This window comes from Biomphalaria glabrata, chromosome 16, assembly GCF_947242115.1.
Source record: "Biomphalaria glabrata chromosome 16, xgBioGlab47.1, whole genome shotgun sequence".
Lineage (NCBI taxonomy): Eukaryota > Metazoa > Mollusca > Gastropoda > Planorbidae > Biomphalaria > Biomphalaria glabrata.
The window spans coordinates 4,778,693-4,799,648 of NC_074726.1; the positions used below are offsets into that span (position 1 = coordinate 4,778,693).

The window sequence follows — 20,956 nt, forward strand, 5'->3', positions numbered from 1 at the left end:
GCGCCATTTATGTAACGGCCCCTTGAGGAACAGCGCCTGGATTGTGACAAGGTTGTGGGAGCTTTTTCTACAACTCCGCACAGTGCAATGAGGATGCTCTCGCACCCCCTTTAGGCACCCCCACGGGAGTCTTGTTTTGCTACCCTTTAGCCTAATCGTTTCCTCCTAAGATCGTTTCCACCCGGGCGCCACTATGAGGCAGGGTAGCATGCCCGGATCATCGTACATGAAAAGACATGAATAAAAAAAAAACAAAACAAAAAAAAAACATAGTAGTAAATTAATTATTGGTGATTAATTATTTTGTTTGATATCAAAATAAGGTGAATAAATGTTACTTAATGAGATGTGGATGTATAAATTTAAGTTCAACGTTTTGCAAATACATAAATAAATAGATAAAACAAGAAAATATTTTTAAAAATACTTTTTAAAAAAGAAAGCTTATATTTAGCGTACTTGTATCATTTAATTTGGTCCAGTCATGTGATTAAGTTTGTAATAGATCTACACTAACAGTAAAAAAGGATTTATAATAATAACAAAAAAAGGTGGGATCGACCTGAATTCGAACTCGTGGCTCAAGCCTTCTCAAGCCAATACGGTAGCCACTCTGCTATTGGAGAGCTCAGGAACATGAAAGAGTGTATAGTTCTCTATTGTTTCTATAGTCTCGACCAATTTTGTGTTCATTAAGACTCAGACGACGACCTATAAAGGGGACTAATTCAGCTTATGCCACCGCTGTAGTCAATTACAATTTCTTTCCCTTTCAAGATACAAAACAAAATAATTTATTACCATTAATTAATTTACTAATTTTTTTTTTTAAATTTATTCTTATGTTGTCAGGTAAAGTAAATACTTGTGCAAAATTTCAGTTGGACACGAGATCGGGTGTGGGAGAAACAACGCTTACATATTTTTTACTTTACCAGACAGTGAGCTGAATAAGCTTTGAAATATAAAAAGTTCATAATCAACTTACATACTTCTTTATACTATACCGGTACCTGCTGCAATTTTATTTTGTATAGGAAACCTCAGAATTTGCGCTATTCGATTTTAGCTTTTTCATCATAGGATCATTTGGCCTTAGGCCTCTTTTCTTTGCTTCTTTTTGGGGCTTTTATAGGCCCTCTAGCCTCTTATGTAGGCTTTTTTAAAAATTATAATAATAGTAATAGAAATTTTATTCAATAGCAAAGACATACTACCTAACTATTGAAACCAACAGTTGACAGAAAAATGATACAATGATCATCTACCCCAGAACAATAAACACAATATATATGACTTGATTCATTGTCGTAAATGCGTAAGGTGGCCATGTCAGGGATAACAAAAACATTTACAAATTTATAAAATAAGTAACTGTAATCTTAGTTCTAAAATAGGTAAAATAATTAGACATATTATAGCATTTATACTATTTATAGAGTAAAATAGGGTTCGCCTTTGAGGATGATGAGGTTAAAAACTTTTAAATATAATAGAAATAAATTAAAATCAATTCAAATAATATAGTTAACTTAGCATCCATCTACTATTTAGCAATTTAAAAAAAAACAATAAAGATAAAAAAAAATACTGAACAATATGGGGATAAACCCAACGACATATGCATTATGAACTCGACGCTCTATCAAATTAGCTATCCAGCCTTACTTCTTTGTGCGAAATTTAACCTTAAACTTAAATTCTATGATTCGCCACCTTATTCAACCAGTGGGTCAAATTAGTTCGCCACACTCTTGTCGAGGACCGCATGACTGTTAACAAGTAATAATAAAATACAACAGACAGTAATCCTATGTCTGAGATGAACCGCGCAGTCGTTTCCAGATCAGGTAATTCTCCGTTTAGTTTTTTATTCGATAGGAGAGTTTTGGGGCCGGAGTCTTGTTCAGGCCTCTTGATATAGTATGAAGAACATGGTCAGTATTCTCTGGTGATGCTTCTGGTGATTCTGTTGTGTCCGGTTGTGAGTCGAAAAATTATGCGTTGGTCATGTCGAGATTGCTTATAATAATCTTCCTTTTCTTGCAATTGGGATTTAATAGTAATTAGTTGGCTATTTTAAGTTGTTTTACCGAAAAAAAAACAACTTCTAAATGACCAACAGCATTGGAAATACTACAGATGGGTAAGACTCATTATGTGACACATAAGTGATTTAGTAACGAAAAGTTGGTTACGACTGTTTTCCGAGCTTATATAAAGTCACTCTGTCCGTCCGTCCGTCCGTGGTAAAAATTTTGTACATGTTATTTCCCACTTACCATTCTAAGAACAATTTGAAGCTTTGAACAACTGCCGATGTTTGTAAAATATTTGTAAAATGTTTTACATGTGTCGGGTGTTTGGGAGTAAGATGGAGAGAGAATTTTTTTTTTTCAGACAACGAGTGTAAATGAGACAGGCAAAGAGCAATAGACTGGTCCGGGAGAATCACAAGAAAATAATGGACCAACAAAAGAAAAAATATTTCTTGGAAGACAACAAAAAAAAATGAAAAGCTTATCTAAGGGAAAGAACCGCTAATCATTGCCATTTATCTGAAAAAAAATGGTTACTTTTTTTTTGGATTGATTCTTTTATAGTCATCGGCTATTAATAATTATGCAGAATTTCAACTGGATCCGAGAATGGAAAATGGGAGAAAAAATGATTTTTATTTTTTTTACCAAAACAGACACAAGACAGACATAGGGAGTTGATATAAGCTTTGTAAAAAGACAGAGAGATTAAGAAAAGTGAAGAGGGAGAGAGAGAACATCGAGAAACAGAGAGACTAAAAGAGAGAACAAGAAAGAGAGAGAGAGAAAAAAAAAGAGAGAGAGAGTCACGGAGAAAATCTGGAAAGGAAATGAACAAGAAAGGTCGGAACGTCCTAACCAGCAGGTTATAAATATAGCCTGTGCGATCAACAATTAGAGACATAATCAGTACTTATGACAACCTATCTAGAAAATAGCTGTCGTGAATTTGCTTATTTGGATTGTCACCCCTTAGCGTTTGTTACACTTGTTAACCTGTTTACTGACCGTATTTCGTAGTCCGTGTTGTGAACTCTACTATGTGTGTAGTTGTTTGTCATTCAGTGAAATAAAGCTTTGAATGTAACATGGTATTGTTATTATTAAGTACAACAATTTATTTCACTGAATCTGTCTAAACATGGATAGACTACTTCGGCCTGAAAGGTTCGATGTGGAACCTACCGCACCTCAAGCACAAGAAAAGTGGCTGCACTGGTACGAAACATTTAAAAACTTTCTGTCTGTAGTTACTATAGAAAATGTAGATAACAAGAAACTACTAATTAACTACATTTCGCCATCGGTGTACCAGATGATTAGTGACAAGGAAACATATGAGGAAGCGATCCAGTCACTAAACAACATCTATGTGCAACCCAATAACGAGGTCTTCGCAAGGCACAAGTTAGCCACGTGCAGACAAGAACAGGGTCAAAGCGTTGACGCCTTTCTTCAAAAACTCCGCAGTCTATCCAAGGATTGCAATTTCAAAGCCGTGACAGCTGAGCAACATCGTGACGAGTCCATACGCGATGCATTCATCACAGGTATTGCCTCCAACAGCATTAGAAAACGTCTCCTTGAGAAAACAGATTTAAAGTTAAAGGATGCATTTGAGGAAGCCAGAGTACTTGAACACGCCTATCAACATTCGTTATTGTACGAGTCACAGTCAGAAACCACTAGTGGGGCTACTACAAATGCTGTAAGAGAACACCCTGCTGATCCTGTCGCTCCCCAGTTGCCTGATCTACGAGCCTCGATTAATTCGACTCAAACAAAACAAGAGGTAAGCGCTATATCTATCAAGTGTTACTTCTGTGGCAGAGGAAGACATCCTCGTAATGAGTGCCCCGCACGTGAAGCCACATGTAATCAGTGTGGCAAGAAGGGACATTTTCAGAGATCTTGCAAATCAAGAAAATCTACAGCATTTGCCCTCGCTACATTGCACTCTTTAGGACTAGGCAAATCAACCTCCTTGATTCTTCTCAATGGGGTGCCACTTAAAGCCTTGATAGACACTGGAAGCTGTGAGAGTTACGTGTCAGCTCGAGTTGCCAGGAATCACAAATGGCCGATAAAAACCTCCGTGGACAGAATATTTATGGCTTCTACTCACCTGTCTCGAGTTACTGAAGGCCATATCTTTGCTACCATTCAACTCAAAGATGAAAAATATGAAAATATTAAACTGTCACTCTTAGATGGATTGTGTTCAGATGTTATTCTAGGTTTGGATTTCATAAGCCTACACGAGAATCTACAGATTCCCTTTAGTGGGAAGAGACCACCTCTGTGCGTAAGTACCCTTAGACCAGCCAAAGTAGAGGCGCCTAGTCTTTTTGGTAACTTATCTCCAAACTGCACCCCAGTGGCAACTAAGTCACGCAGAACAGTGATCGACCAGTGCCAGTCATGTGCTGAACTTAAACCTCGATTCTTCAGGCCGCCAATAGGACAATTAATCAAAGCCACTCAGCCATTCGAAAGAATAAGCATGGACTTTAAGGGACCTCTCCCTTCCAACTCACGCAATAAATATCTGCTTACCATGATCGACGAATTCTCTAGGTTTCCTTTTGCCTTTGCATGCCCAGATATGTCATCTGCTACTGTTATTAAATGCCTAAATGAGTTGTTCGCCTTATTCGGGCTACCTTCCTATGTCCATACCGACAGAGGTACTTCCTTTATGTCTGCTGAAGTACAGAAGTACCTTAACGAAAGAGGAGTTGCTACGAGCAGGACCACGGCTTACAACCCTAGAGGAAATGGTCAAATAGAGAAACTGAACAGTACCCTTTGGAAAGCTATAACCTTAGCTTTACACTCCCAGGACTTGAGTACGTCTCAGTGGGAACTAGTATTGCAAGACGCGTTGCACTCAATTCGGTCACTTCTGTGTACGGCGACGAATAAAACTCCACACGAGAGACTCTTTGGATACTATCGCAGAAGTACTTCTGGAACCTCCCTACCAACGTGGTTAACATCTCCTGGCCCCGTGTTGTTAAAAAGAAATAATAGATCCTCTAAGTATGACCCTTTAACAGAGGAGGTAGAGCTGGTGAACAGCAACCCTCAATACGCTCTTATCAAAACATCTACGGGCCGAGAAGAAACAGTTTCTTTAAGATTGTTGGCGCCCAAAGAAAAAGACTGTTTCACAGAGAATGTGAGACCCCCTGTGCTGAGAGACGGTTCCCCCAGGAATGCGACACCCTCACTTCAAAGCGAAACAGAAAGCAACACAGAGAACTCTTCTCTGAACCCTCCTGTTAACCGAACAACCAAACCACCCCTTTCGGGGGAAGTGGACCCGGTTGAAGCCCCTACCATCGAGTCACCAAGTAATGTTGTTAGTACTAATACTGATTGTACTGATACTGCCGATCCAAACTGCCGATACAACCTAAGAGAACGAAAATCAAGACCCAACTACAGGGTTTAACAGACTGATGTGTTTGATAAACAGTTTGCTATTAACCAGTATTGCAGATGTGTTTAGATGCTTATGTTTTATTAATCATTGTATTTGCTTTGACTACTTAATGTTGTGTTATATGTATAAAATTTAAACGTGGGGTGAATGTCGTGAATTTGCTTATTTGGATTGTCACCCCTTAGCGTTTGTTACACTTGTTAACCTGTTTACTGACCGTATTTCGTAGTCCGTGTTGTGAACTCTACTATGTGTGTAGTTGTTTGTCATTCAGTGAAATAAAGCTTTGAATGTAACATGGTATTGTTATTATTAAGTACAACAATAGCCATCACAACTGGACAGTATGTACTATGTGTATTAGTGTAATGTGTTTATTATATTATGTCTAGTATGTACAATGCTTGATATGTGAATCATATGTGCAGTCTTGTGCTATTGTTTAGTGTGTACATCTCTTAATGTGTCTCATATTTGTCATGTTCAATGTGTACACATTCTTAATTAATGTGTGCCCTATTATCATATTTAGTCTGTACAAATCTTAATGTGTGCCATCTTTGTCGTGTTTAGTGTGTACAACGGGTGCAGATTTCCAATATGTGTAACATGGGCGTAGCCAGGATTTTTTCGGGGGAGGGGGAGGGTTTGGGCCGCCCCCCCCCCGTGAAAAAAATAATTGATATGTATGTATGTAAGTGTGTGTGTGTGTGTGTGTGCATAATCTTTATTACATTCTGACCCTTCATTCTTTCAGAAGACGTTTATTGTTCCATAGGAGGCACGGTGGCTGAGCGGCAAAGCGCTTGGCTTCCGAACCGGGGCCGGGATTCGAATCCTGGTGAAGACTGGGATTTTTTTTTTCGGGATCTTCGGGCGCCTCTGAGTCCACCCAGCTCTAATGGGTACCTGACATTAGTTAGGGAAAAGTAAAGGCGGTTGGTCGTTGTGCTGGCCACATGACACCCTTGTTAACCGTATGCCACAGAAACAGATGACCTTTACATCATCTGCCCTATAGACCACAAGGTCCTAGGGGAACTTTACTTTTTACTTTTTATATTGTTCCATAGAATAGGTTCTTCCTGGAGTTAGTGGAAACATTGTAGACTCCCCGCCATTGCCAGCAAGGGGGTCCTGGGGAGTGCTGGGAGCTCCATTTCTGGTATTAAAAGCCAACAAAATGCATATTCTGAGGTATCTACACTGCATTTTCCTGCTATTAAAAAGTTTTATTTCAAAAACCTAATGTGCTATTCTTACTGACTTAGACCCTCCCGCGCCGTTCGGCGCATTTGCCGTCAAGCTGTTTCCACAAAAATCTGTCACTGGTAATGTCTGAAGCCTCTTCCCACCTGCTTTGAGGACCTCCATGAATGTGTGGCGCCAAGTTGTACTAGGATGTCATCGCAACTCTTATTATGCGTAATTCATTTTGTCGGAAAACATGTCCCGCAAACCTCATGGGACGCTCTGTCACAATCTTACTAAGGTGTCGACTCCCAGTTCGGCATAGGATTTCCTCGATTTAGACCCGATATCTATAACTGACTCCTAAAATCTGTCTAAGCCATCTTTGTAGAGCCACATTTAGTGCTTTTCAATTTCGGCAGACGACTATTCACTGCACTCTATTAATGGAGCTCCCTCCTTCCCCGTCTCGAGCTCAAAACCTGGTAAAAGATTTTGAATTTTGACAACTTTCAGGACGCACCGGAGTCCACTCAACCTTACATTCATTTAGAAAGTAAACCCTAAACTAACTTTGTAATGGCCACACTGCACGCTTATTTAGCCTTCACCAGAAAACGCTTATATCGCTTCCACAGTGGGTCACAAGGGAACAACCTTTTTTTTATATTCGGCCACGGTATCACATCCTCCCAGTGCAGCTGCGTTGCTAGGGTGTGGGGAGGGGGGAATTTGAAAATCTCCCCCGAATCCCACTTGAAAAAAGGGGGGGGGGAGGGCCAAATGAGTGTTCGAATTTTTTTTACATTAATTCTTAAATATTACGCCATTCTCTCATGTCTTAATGTCGAATGTCAAAAGGCAGGGGCCCCCAAAGAGGTTAAGCCCGCCCAGACCCCCATATGTTGGCAAATTCCATGCTTCGCCACTGCTCCGAGGGCAGGTTGTGACTATAAACCATTTTATACAAATCCTTTTCAACTACGTTTTTGCTATCAAGAAAGATTCAAAATTTAAAAAAAAATCCTTTTGAATTGAATTCCCTCTATATTTGAAAATCTTCAATTTTTTTTTTGTTACTTAGCATTAGAAATGATAAGATGTTTAAAAAAAACAACAACTATCTTTGGGTTGCTACCCTCACAATTATCATTCTATATTTATATTTTAAGCTTATCTAGTATGGCCGCCGGAAGCTTTGTTTTGTCTGTCGTTTTGGTTCTACCTAAAGACTGAGGCCCCCACTTCATAACACGTACTTGTAATGAGCAACAGCCAATATCGGCATTTCGTTAGGTCTATTTAGGTCGTGCGGTTTGCGCGCTGGACTGTCGTTTGGATTTATCGATGGTCCCGGGCTCAAACCCTGCCCGCTCCCATCCCCCGTCGTCCTGTGGGAGATTCAAACTCTGAACAAACATTGTTACAAACATTTGGTTGTAGTTATTTGACACAAATTCTCGTTTTTAACTAAAACTTTATTCACGCATTTTCGCGCCATATTTGTCTTCTACGTCACGTGTTTCGGAATCTAGACCTAAATCTAGTAGAATACTCTCTATTAAGGCAATGAAGCTTAACTGACACCGCAAGTCGGTCTCTGGGCAGACCGGGCTGTATAGCCCTGGTCGGCAGCCAGTCTAGGAGAGGGAAACTCCGATATAAAACCTACGACTATCTGCTGTTCACAGCCGTCTCAGACTTCTGTGCATTTATTGTAAAGAATGTTATTGGCCTTTGCAAGTCAATTATCACTTTAAAAATACTCTGGACACAAATCTAGTAAATTAATTGTTGCATCTAGAAACTATTAGTACACTTAATGTATTATTGGTTGAAACTAATCTCTTTTTTTTTCTTTCTATATATCTTTCTTTTTTTCTCTTTTTTTTTCTTTCTGTCTGTCTACCTGCCAGTCTAAGTCTCGGTCAGGCTTGTATTTTATCATCTCTTGTCTGTCACCTCGTCCTCTGTACACACAGATACGCCGCGACCTCTGACCCCCCAGCAATGTCCAGGAATTCCACAATTTATCAAATTCTATAAACAAGAGCGTCATGTTCTGGCATGCGCGGTACCGAGGCTACCATCCCTTCCCATCATGCCCGTTGCATAATGATACTAAGCTTCAATGGAGACCACTGGATACCTTTAGTAGAGTATACTATTAAAAGTGTTAAATATCATGGTAATATTTACCCCAACTAAGGTTAGGTAGGTCCTACAAAAAGAAATTATTGACCACTTCAACTTCATAAAGGAGGAATTGATTTTTTATAAACTATGTTATATTAAATATTGTTTTTTTTTAAATAACCCCTTTGACCCAAATCTACACAAAATTTTAGACATTGCTGTAACTTACTTTCACAGAAATAAAATATCAACTATATATCAATTTTCCTTGATCAAATCTAGAGCTACTTCTAATTTATTAAATCCAATGTCTTTACGGCGTCACGGTGGCTAAGTGGTTAAGAGCTCGTCTTCCGAACCTGGGGTCCTGGGTTTGAGTCTCGGTAAAGACTAAAATTTTGACTTTCGTTTTTTTTTTTATTAGGCGCCTAAGAGTCCGCCCAACTCTAATGGGGACCTGACTTTAGCTAAGGAAAGAAAAGGTGGTTGGTCGTTGCGTTGGCCATCGTAACAGATGACCTTAACATCACCTGCCCCATAGATTGCAAGGTCCGAAAAGGAAACTTATACTTTTATCCCTAATTATTACAAACGAAGAATAAAAAAAAGAAATTAATCTTCTTATGAAATGACGACTGAACCTATCAAGTTACCATTCCTCTATATGCCGAGTTTATGTCTAGCTAGAAAGGCCGAGAGCGACTGTTCATTCGATATCTGAAATGTCCAATATTTAAAATGTCTTCTGCGTGAACATGCTTGCGCTAAGGATCAGCGTGTGTGGCCCAGTTTTATCACCTTCATCAAGATCTACATAAAAATAGCATTTAAGAAAGCCCCTAAGGTAATATGGAATATTAAAGTGCTTAGCTACAGTCTGAATGGATCTACAGTACAATTAGGCTGATCCAATAGAGAAATGCATATTATTTGAACCTGTTTCTGGTATACAAATTTTTGTCTAGATGGGAATTTAGTTTTTTTTCAAAACTAATCGTACATCTCAAGAGCATTTTATTTTATTTTGTTTAGGTTTGTATTCATTTAAAATGTCCTTATATTCTGTTTGATATCTCGTTTTATAAAATAAAAATATCTTAAAGAGTGACATTCAAGTTGAATGGACCTAATTCATCAAAACGAATGGTCACGTGATAATATTGATAAAACAACGGGGAAAAAAAACAACCCTGTCACTTAATAACACTACGCCGGACGGCTAAGTTTCTTGCCAGAGCACTACGGGAGGACTAGTCCTTCCTGCTCTGATTTTTCAATAGGAGTTCATCTCAGGTCCTTAATAACCATTGTTGATTTAAATTAGATCGTAAATTCTATAGAAAAGATAGGGAAACACGTGGCCCAATATTTACGATTGCTGAATGAGGTCCATGTATATTTGATTTTAAAAACAAGACAATGTAATACAGAAATAAATCCTATTTCTTATCTTATCTTATAAAATTAAAAAAAGATGATGATTACGTCCTACGGGTCATGCATTTAACCATGCATATTTCAGTACGTAAGTACAAGTCAGTATTTCCCCAAAAGGTCACAGTCTACATTTTTTTTTTTAATAACACGAATTCCATATTTTTAAAGCCAAATATTTTTTCTTTTTCCCGAACTATATTTATTTATAGTAGGACTTACGTCATTTCCACTTTCTTTTAGACGTTCTGTAAGCTATAAAAAGAGAGAGAGAGAGAGAGAGAGAGAGGGAGATATAGAGAGAGAAAGATAGAGAGAGAGAGAGAGAGATAGAGAGAGAGAGAGAGAGAAAGATATATAGATAGAGAGAAAGATATCTATATATATAGAGAGAGAGAAAGGGAGAGAGAGAGAGAATGATAGAGAGAGAGAGAGAAAGATATATATATAGAGAGAAATATATATAGAGAGAAAGATATATATATAGAGAAAGATATATATAGAGAGAAAGATAGAGAGAGAGAAAGAAAGATAGAGAGAGAGATAAAGATAGATAGATAGAGAGAGAGAGAGAGAGAAAGATAGAGATAGAGAGAAAGAGAGAGAGAGAGAGAGAGAAAGAAAGAGAGAGAGAGAGAGAGAAAGAAAGATAGAGAGAGAGAGCGAGAGAGAGGGAGAGAGAGCAAGTAATGGTACTTTGTAACACTGTCAAAAATCCTAAAAGTATTGAGAAGATAAGTCTAGATCTTATGCCTTTTCACTGCATTCGAAATGGATCAAAATAAACGATTACAATTACTAAAACCAAATTGATATTTCTTTTTAATTACAAAACGAAATTCCAAGATAAATGTCGAAAGGGGAACGGGAATATGTACGAAGGACTCACTTTTTGTTCTTGGCGGCGGGGAGGGGGGATATGTAAAAGTGCTTCTAAAATTAACGGGCCCCATAATATGAGAGCGTGTCCACGTCGGGGGCGCATTATGAAGCGGCTCTTTCAAGTCACAAGTGTATGTGGGAGTAATTACGATGCGCAGGTTAAAAAAAATAAATTAAAAATGGCGGATCCAGAGAGCATAAAGAGAGAAGGAAACAGAGGGCTAGCCGTGGCATTTTATTGTAACAGTTACACTTATCCACGTGCTAAGAAGGTATGTTAGGTTAATCGTTAGAATGAGCCCCGTTTATTACAATATAACCAAGAAAAATATAAGTTGTTGCGGCTACAATTAACTGTATAGAGCTGTTATGTAGTGCTGGTCTGTATGTATAAATATATTCATTTGCACCATGTACAAATTACTGGTTTACGCTCTTTCAAAAGTAAGTTACTGAATCTTTATTCTCAGTGGCACTTGCGTAGAACATTGGCTTTCCAAGTCGAAGGTACAGTGATCGATTCACCGTATGCAATATTTATTCTTTTTTTTTTTAAAAACAATAAACACTTTTAATACTTAAGAAGGGGTCCTTCTAATGTCCTCCGTTACTAGCCGTCTGTATACTGAAAAGCGTCTTGTTGATAGTGTCGTTCTTACTTTTTAACAAACTTTACGTCATTTGTCACTAAGTAAAACTTTCCCCCTTTTCCCCGAAACAAATACCTAATTCCTAATCATGTCATAACACTCATTAAGTTGAGACGCCTCATGGTCTCTTCATAACAACTCCTCCCCCTTCCGCTAAAAAAAATTGCCTGTCAATTTTGTATCTACTGTCTTAGTCTTACATTGTGCAAGGGCCAAAATGTAGGGAAACATAAAAGACAACACAACTTGAGTCTTGATTTCGGTTTCAACTTTTTCTTCATTGCCGCCAAATTTCAAGTTGATCTGCACACATACTTCGCCCGGCGTTACTAGGTGGTACTGTCCAAAGTGGTGTCCCGAAGGTGACCGTAGACATAGTTCGTTCGTGTTGACACCATAGGTGTGTCTAGCTATACTTCCTCAAATCACGTTCCAGAGGTTACACCGCTTCCCCTCACACGTCAGGACAGACATTTTACCGAGCACAATAGATTGACATTTATCAATACTCGTTCTCCCACTATACACAATAGATTGACATTTATCAATACTCGTTCTCCCACTATACACCTAACATTTTTCGGGCATTAACAAGTGTATTTATTTTTCTCTTTCCATTTACTTATCCACATAACGCCTAACTCTTTACTGATGAATGATCATACTCAAATATTTATTCATTTTTTTAAAATTTAATTCGTATTAAAGAAATTTACTTCACAAGAGAAACAGAATAAATAAATGTGACCAGTTAATGATTATATAGTAAAATTTATAGTTATAAATATGGTATTGATAAATGTCATAGCTAGAGAAAAAATTATTATCTTTGTTGTATCGCTCTACTAAATAAGAAGAGGGAAAAGAAAAGGCAGTGACATTTATTTTAACTCATCAGAGGGGAAGAAAACCGCACAAAACAAAGTGGTTAAAAATAAAAATATAATATAAAAAAAGCCGGTGTTCGATAAATTCGTGGACGGCCCCATACGAGTCATGTTAATATTAGGTTACACAAGTATGTAAGCGCACTTACGGAGGACGCATTTCAGAAAACATAAACTGGCTTAGCAATCTTGTTTCAAGAGATTAGAGACAGGATTAGTTCAGCCATCAGATCCCAGAATGATCTGCTAACAACTGTAAAAAAAAACAACGCAAACTATAACTCTATGTCCATATCACCTTTAGGGAACAGGACCGGGGAAAAGAAGAAGAAAGCGATGAGATGTATGGACAGGCCAGTCATTGAAAGAAATTCTAAGCCAGTGGTTCCCAAATCTTTTTCTTAACGGAACATTTCGAACATTTTGAGTATTTAGCGGAACACTTTGCTTATTTGTTTTTAGAGATATTAAATCACGTGATGGCCTTCTAGTTAACTATTCCAGTAGTTCGTGGAACACCTAGTCAGGCCTCACGCAACACAGTTTGGGTAGAACTGATCTAAGACAAAAAAAGAAATATATATATCACAGTTGACAAAATCGTTTAAGCTCTCTTGAATTCTTGCGCCGTTCTAGACACAATATATAGTACTATATATATACTTATATGTGTCACTTCAGCGTCCAACAACATATTTTCGCGAAGCAAGATTTCTTTATTATGTTATAACAAAGTCAAAAGTCTAGTCAGAGGCTTAACGCCACATTATTTCTAAATGTATTAATTAATTAATTAATAATTTTATTTATAAAGCGCTGTTAACAAACAAAATGTAGGCTCAAGGCGCTGTAACAACATTACAAACATAAACACAATTGCTAGAATAACAGTTAATCTAAAAAAGTTTTAAACAAGTAGGTCTTAATGTTATTCTTAAAAGTGGTATAGCATGTTGTCTGTCTGAGATCAATGGGGAGTGAGTTCCAAACCTTTGGTCCGTGAACTGAAAAAGCACGCAGACCGTAGCTTTTGAGGGAGAAACGTGGCACTACTAAAAGCGTTGAGTCCATTGAGCGCAGGGTTCTCTGGGGGACATATGGAGTAATCAGTTCGCTAAGGTACAAGGGCATCTCATTGTTATATATACACTGATGACAAAGTGTGGCGACCTTGTAATCGATTCTCGCTTTCACGGGAAGCCAATGGAGCGTGCGCAAGAGCGTAGTAGCAGAATCTTGTCTAGTTTTTTTAAGGACTATTCGAGCGGCGTTGTTCTGTATACGTTGCAGCTTGGCTATTTTGTCATCAGGTATACCTGCTAGCACGGCGTTGCAGTAGTCAAGGCGGGAGAGTATGAATGCCACAGCTAGAATTCAGCAGACTAATATCGTGCCCGACATCAGAAAGTTAGGCACTTCATTGTGTGCATGCTTTGCATCAAAGCTTCTCTGAAGGCGTTCAGCATAGACCCAGCCACCTGGGAGACAAGAGGCACATGACAGAGCATCATGGCGTCGCGCTGTGAAAACATGGCGCACAGGTTGCTGAGGAAAAGAGAACAATGCTGGCAGAAGAAAAACGCCAGAGAAGAAAAGTAAGGCCAAGCTCCAGCTGGAATAACCTGCCCAGTGTGCAGCCGAACATTCCGGGCTCACATAGGTCTCACCAGCCACACGAGGAGGCATAAAACCCCAGTGCAAAGCCCTCAGCGCCCTGGATGACAAAGTTGTCATCATCCAACCACGATGCACGAACTATATATGCACTTTATGGACTCAATCAAATCTTGTGTTTGTTTTTTTTTTAATTTTTATTTTTTTTTAACATTTAAACATATGCAAAATAATTAAACCTAAAAAGATAAGCAAAGTCTTACAATAAATTTGCCACGTTATGCAATATAATATTTTCACAGTTTCCTTCTAAATTGAACTAATAATTTTTAATATTGAGTGTCATTACAAAGTAAAAAAATGTAACCGTAAAACTAGAAAGATGTTAATGTACATATTGCAAAACTGTTCACATATTACAACCATAATAACTATTCGATTACTGTAAACCTTGATGGTAAAGTATTATAATTACTCACCTCGGGATTTCACAGAGAAAAACATTGTTATTAGATGATTGGAAATGTATCTATCTTATGTTAGATACTAAAGTTATTGGTCTTTAATTATAACCTTGCTTTTTCAACTAGGAATATTTTTAAGGTATTAATTATATTACCTCAATTTTTTTTTTAAATGTGTTTTTCTTATTTAAAAAAAAACAAAAAGAGAAATATTAACTAGAAAGGAATACTTAAACTATTAATTACATTAGATATTCATCATATGGACTCCAAGTTTATCAACAGTCAACCAAGTCCGGAGACTAATCTTCACAAGACAGATCAAGTTGTGTTGGTTTTCATTAATCTTGAACTTTCTACCTATGTAGATTCACTATTTTAATTACTAATTAAGTATGGATTAATCATATTTCAAAGTTTAATTTTAATTCTTTATACTTTAATATGTGTGAAATGTGAGAACTTATAATAATACTAATTAAAAGAGCTCACAAAAGAGGCAGGACGGCCCAAAAAAGAGCCAAAGAAAAGAGGCCTAAGGCCCAAGGATTCCTATGATGACAAAGCTAAAATTGAATAGCGCAAATTCTGAGGTTTCCGTTTTAAAAAATATATTTCTAGCGGTGAATAATACAATGAACAGTGCAAATGATCATGAACTAGACCTATATAAAACTTCTCAATAACCTTGACAGCTCAACAGTATAATATGGTCTGGACCGTGGACGTGAATGCGTTAACCTATTTTGTATAATCTGAATAAACCACAACAACAACAACAACAACAACAAATTCACCAAAACCTCATTCGTTCAATCAAATTATTATTTTGGCTGATACTTTTTTTGTTTGACTCCTAGATCTAGATCTAGATTTAATGTCGATGTCGATTCACATCTTGTACATCAAACATGTGTTTTTAATGATGTGAGTTGCCATTGCTACAACACTACACTCTTAATATATTTATGGGCTCCAAGACCATGCCTTATATAAAGATCTAGATCTACATGTCCATATTGCTGATTTTTAAAGGATGTAGATCTATGGTTTATTTATATATTCGTTTATATAGCTTTAGTTTACCTAGTTATAAATGTAGACCTAGCTCTATTCACTTTTTATACACATTTTAAATATACAGAGAAAGTATTTTAATGGTTTTAGAAAATGTAATTTCAAATAAAAAATAAATAGATATAGTCTAGATCTTGGTATATAAACAAATATAGATCTAGTATGAAAAAACAACAACGAGAAAACATAGATCTATATAGATCTAGATTCTATACCTAGATTTAGGATAGATTCTAGACATATATTTAAATATTAGGATTTAGCAGTAAACCTTCATTCTCGTGGAAGTAAAATGTGTGCCTTTCGAATAGAAGTTTTTTTTTTTTTTTTTAGAGAGAGCTAAATCTATAGACATGTTGAGTTGATAGAAATCTAGATCTAGATCTATAGACATAATGTACTGGTAGTGATCATCTAGATCTTGATCTATAGACATATTGTACTGGTAATGATCCTGATCTATAGACATAATGAGTTAATAGATATCTAGATCTAATGACATAATATATTCATAGATGTAGACTATAACATAACCACCTTGATATCAATATTTGTATTTTAAAATAATAATTGTAATATTGATATAGATCTAGATTCTAGATTTAGATTTTAAATTTAGATTACTTCTATATCCAGATTCTAGCCTTTTTTCTTTTTTTTTTTAAAGTAAACTCTGTAATATATAGATTCTAGATCTAGGATTAGATAAGATAATTTACAAAAAAAAAGTCTACAAATTTAGAATTTTACTTACCAATAACAGTTTGACATGTGTATCCTTCCTAGTTAAAACAAATACTTCAGACTACATTTACAGATCTATAACTTTGTCCAAACGAGGACTAATCAGTTTAAGAAATCAATCTGAACATTTAAAGCGCATGTCACAATTTTTTTAGTTCACTGCGATCTCCTAGATATGCGAATGAATAATTAGCATTCTGATATGACACTTTCTTTTTTTTAGAATGCAGAGCAATTGTGTGTGTGTGTGTGGGGGGGGGATAACTCTTTCACACCTGTAAACTAAGGGCGGTAATTGAGACCTGTACTTGCGTTCTCAATGAATCCTATCTCCTATATATATGACTGTATATAAAAGTAAGCCTCCGACGTGAAAGTCAAATTTGAATTTAATAAACGAAACAACTAGAAGTTACTGTTTCCTCACAGACTGTCCAAATGTAGGATCCGGGGCGAAATAGAAAAACAACAAACGAGTATGAGAGATAGTCTAAAGACAACGCACACAAAAAAAAAAGATCTAAAAGGGGGTGGTCGAGGGGGGCGCCCTGTGGAGCACGAGGGCTACGGGTAGGAGGGCAAGAAGCGTGAAAGGAAAGCCTAAAATTTGCATATCAATGAACGCGCGTGTAACTTCGCCCTCCCTCGCCATGTTCCCTCCCACATTGTGTCCCCCCCCCCCTTTTACAGAGGTGGTGGGCGGGATCGTGTGTAAAAAAAAAACACCAGAGACGACTCACGGAAAAGGAAATAGGGGAGAAAAAAATAAGCAATACTGATTGCAAGTGCTCATTAGCTTTATATTCCTGGCTAGCACTGCAACACAACACAACACACACACACATATACACAAGACTTATATATATTCTTTTGCTGTGGGAAATTCAATGCTATGTCAACTTTTACATTAAAAAATCAAAATGTACCTTAATGTGAAAAAAAGTAAAAATAAATAAATAACATTAACTTAACTTAAGCCCATTTTGTGTTGATTGTTTGTTTTTGTTTTTTTTTTATCTGATGAAAGCTTAATCGTCCTAAGTTACATGGTCCGGAAGGGAACATATATACATGTTCAGCAGAATTTAATAAAATACTCTGGAAGACACAAAGATAAAGGCACATTCCTCATCCCATATGCTAGGACAAAATAGTACAAATGCTTCTTCTTCCCTAGTGCTATTAGAGCATGGAATGGGTTGCCTGAGCTAGCCAGGAAAACTAGTGACTTGGCAGAGTTTAAGTCATTGGTTAATATGCATGACGCGTAGGACGTAATCATCTTTTTTGAAGTAACGTCTGTATTATATAAGATAAGAAGATAAGATGATTATCGCATTTTCTATACAGTCGTTCACCCCTGCAGCAGTAAATCTTTGGTTTTGACTTAACTAGCGTATATCTTTTAACCACAGCTTCATTAAACCTAAATTTTAAAAACTATTTTTTTTTCATTTCTATTTAATATCTTCGCACATTTTTAGTTCTGTTAAGTTTATTTCAAACATTCGCCCATAACTCATTTAGGTTAATCTTTTTTTAAAAAAAAGCCATATTTTGAATAACCGCGCGCTGCCAGCTGCATAAATAGCTCGGTGTTCAGTTACAGTGAACTCTATAAGTTGTGTCATGTGACTTTTGACCTTTGAAGCCATAAAGTTGACAGGGACTTGGTATAGGAACGAAGCAACATATTAATCTTCTGGTGATGCGCCGCCTGTCACAGTAGAAATAAGAGAACTTATTATTTTAACGACAAAAAAAAAACAAACGGGAATTTTGTTTTTTTGACAAGAAACGAAGGGGTTGGGGTTGGGTTCAGGTCTATCAGATACTAAACAAACAGTACAATTTGGTTCGTCATTCTCTGGGCTATTGTTGTAGTTAGAAATGATCAGGAGAACAAAATCGTGTCAAACAAACACAAGATGAGATTAGCGGGTTGCGTGATAGAGCAGTCGGGCCCACACTTTGTCGTCTCGAGGGTCACATACAGCTCATACATATGTGTCGCTGGCCGCGTAATTGCACGGAGTCTTCGAGTCACCGATGCACTGTGGCTTCTTTATGAAGTGTGGGCTGAAGTTTTAGGGGGCCGGATGGCTCTGCTTCATTTACCGGATATGACCCGCGGGTCGTAGTTTGGGCATCACTGTAGAAGTGCATAGGTTTAAGGTACGGTTGAGATGTTCAGGAAGTTATAGCTTTTGTTATTAAAAAGCTAATTACCTTCTCTGTCTGTCTGTCTGTCTGTCTCGTTCGATTTTTGTACAAGTTAATTCTCGCACTTCCCATTCTCGGATCAAGTTGAAACGTTCCACAATTATTTATTTTTCCTTACAAAGCATGAATCAATAAAAAAAAATATTAACAAATCATTTATTTAAATAGTGGTAACTAATCAAATCAGTTAAAAATTGATTTAGAAAATAAATCTTAGAATACTGATATAAACGGAATCAAATCTTCATCAATCATTACATATGTCACAGATGTGTGCGTGTGAGCAATGTTAATTATTTTGTAAGGTATTTTCACGGCTCACCGACAAGAGTACAGACAATGGGTAGGAATAATAGTGTGACACTTAGTAGATGTAAAGCTTGTTGGGGGACTTGATACCCTTAGGTGGGACAGACACCGAAGATTTAGTAGAGTTAGTTTAGGCGTGGTTTAGGGTCTCCGAGTAGAGTTTTGGGGTAGTTGGGACACAGCGCCATGTAGTGTTAGCAGGGGCGTGTCTCGTGTGCTAGGCGTTCTCTGGTGAACGACACATACAGACATTGGGAGCAAGTCGCCGAGGTTGGCTCGTGATCTTGGCTCCAAGAGGTGTGAGTTGTTTGCCAGAGACAACATGTAGGAACTAATTCTAAGGAACCAGGGTAAGACTAAGAACAAATGTTTTGATTAGTTATAGCATTAGATGTTAGTCGATTATAAATTAATAGAATTGCGCTTTAGCTAGTTGTTAGCGATATCTTGATTATTTGTTTATTTAGAGTGACAGTCACAGTTAAAATCAGAGTTAGAGTCAATGTCAGCCAGAGTCCGAGGCGGTAGATGGCAGTCTTGAGCATGTGACAGTCTAAGCGTTGAGGGACTGAATAGATGTTATTGACAGTGGCGAAGATCAGTCAGCAAGACAATGAACGATATGCAGTGATTGGCATCAGATGACATGGACAGCGGTACTGAACTCTAATGCAGTCTGCGGCGCTGGGTCCAGTACATGGAGGAGGGAGTAGCCGTGATGGTCTTATTGGCATCAGATGACATGGACAGCGGTACTGAACTCTAATGCACTCTGCGGCGCTGGGTCCAGTGCATGGAGGAGGGAGTAGCCGTGGTGGTCTTATTGGCATCAGATGACATGGACAGCGGTACTGAACTCTAATGCAGTCTGCGGCGCTGGGTCCAGTGCATGGAGGAGGGAGTAGCCGTGGTGGTCTTATTGGCATCAGATGACATGGACAGCGGTACTGGACTCTAATGCAGTCTGCGGCGCTGGGTCCAGTGCATGGAGGAGGGACTATGTCAATGAACGTTGAATGGTGTAATACTGCAGAATGCGAATGTCGCGTAATACTGGGTTCTTGCTTCCTGAAGTACTCTAGACACGTGACAAGACAAACACTATACGACTGACTCAAATCCGTTCAGCAGACAACATGAAGTTTATTTTACTATAATAATAATAAGACACTGCACTCCTTGTTAGTGCTACAAGTCAAGAAATAATAATAATCCTATCCGCACATCAGCGGTATCAAAGGTATCCAATATATGTCAGTTGCTAATCAATCACGTCCGCATCTCAGCGGGTAACAACAAGAACAATTACTACTAGGTGCACTGGAGCTTCAACTATAGATATCCATTGAAATACGAATAATACTTTAATATTCAATAAGCACATAATGAAATCAGCTCTCAAATATAACTATTCAACAACCACTAGTCCATTGACTTTCATGCTATGTACATATATTTACACCAGTCCAGGAAGAAACGTCCAACCTCCCTGGACCGGGAGCAGGGCCTTACTAACTTGACTTGACTGAACTCAAAGTCAACTTTATTCATTCTACTTCCTGTTTTCTACATCAGGAATTCCACGTGTCTTTTAAACTCTTAACATGACGTGAACTTTAGATCATGCAATGTCAACTAAGACTGTGACAGAATAGCCGTGGTAGTCTTATTGGCATGGGTGACTAATTGCTGTTTTGTTGATTATGTCTTTATTGTTTACTATGTTAACAGATACGATAGTTTTATTAGTATTTAGTATTGAAGCCACTCGTCTTATGTTATTATTTCATGTTATTACTAATCTATGTCTACAGTTATCAATTCATTCATCAATCAATTATTACATTTATTACATGAT

General features: G+C 37.6%; 1 protein-coding gene across 1 annotated transcript in view; it reads right to left on the bottom strand.

Annotated features, from left to right (window-relative positions):
* The window catches only part of LOC106078692 (protein Wnt-9a-like), a 65,881-nt gene extending 48,462 nt beyond the window's left edge, over positions 1 to 17,419 (bottom strand). The window contains exon 1 of the mRNA XM_056013978.1: positions 16,577 to 17,419. The gene's annotated coding sequence lies outside the window, so the exon portion shown is untranslated. The remainder of the gene's footprint in view (positions 1 to 16,576) is intronic.
* Positions 17,420 to 20,956: the final 3,537 nt, after the last annotated feature.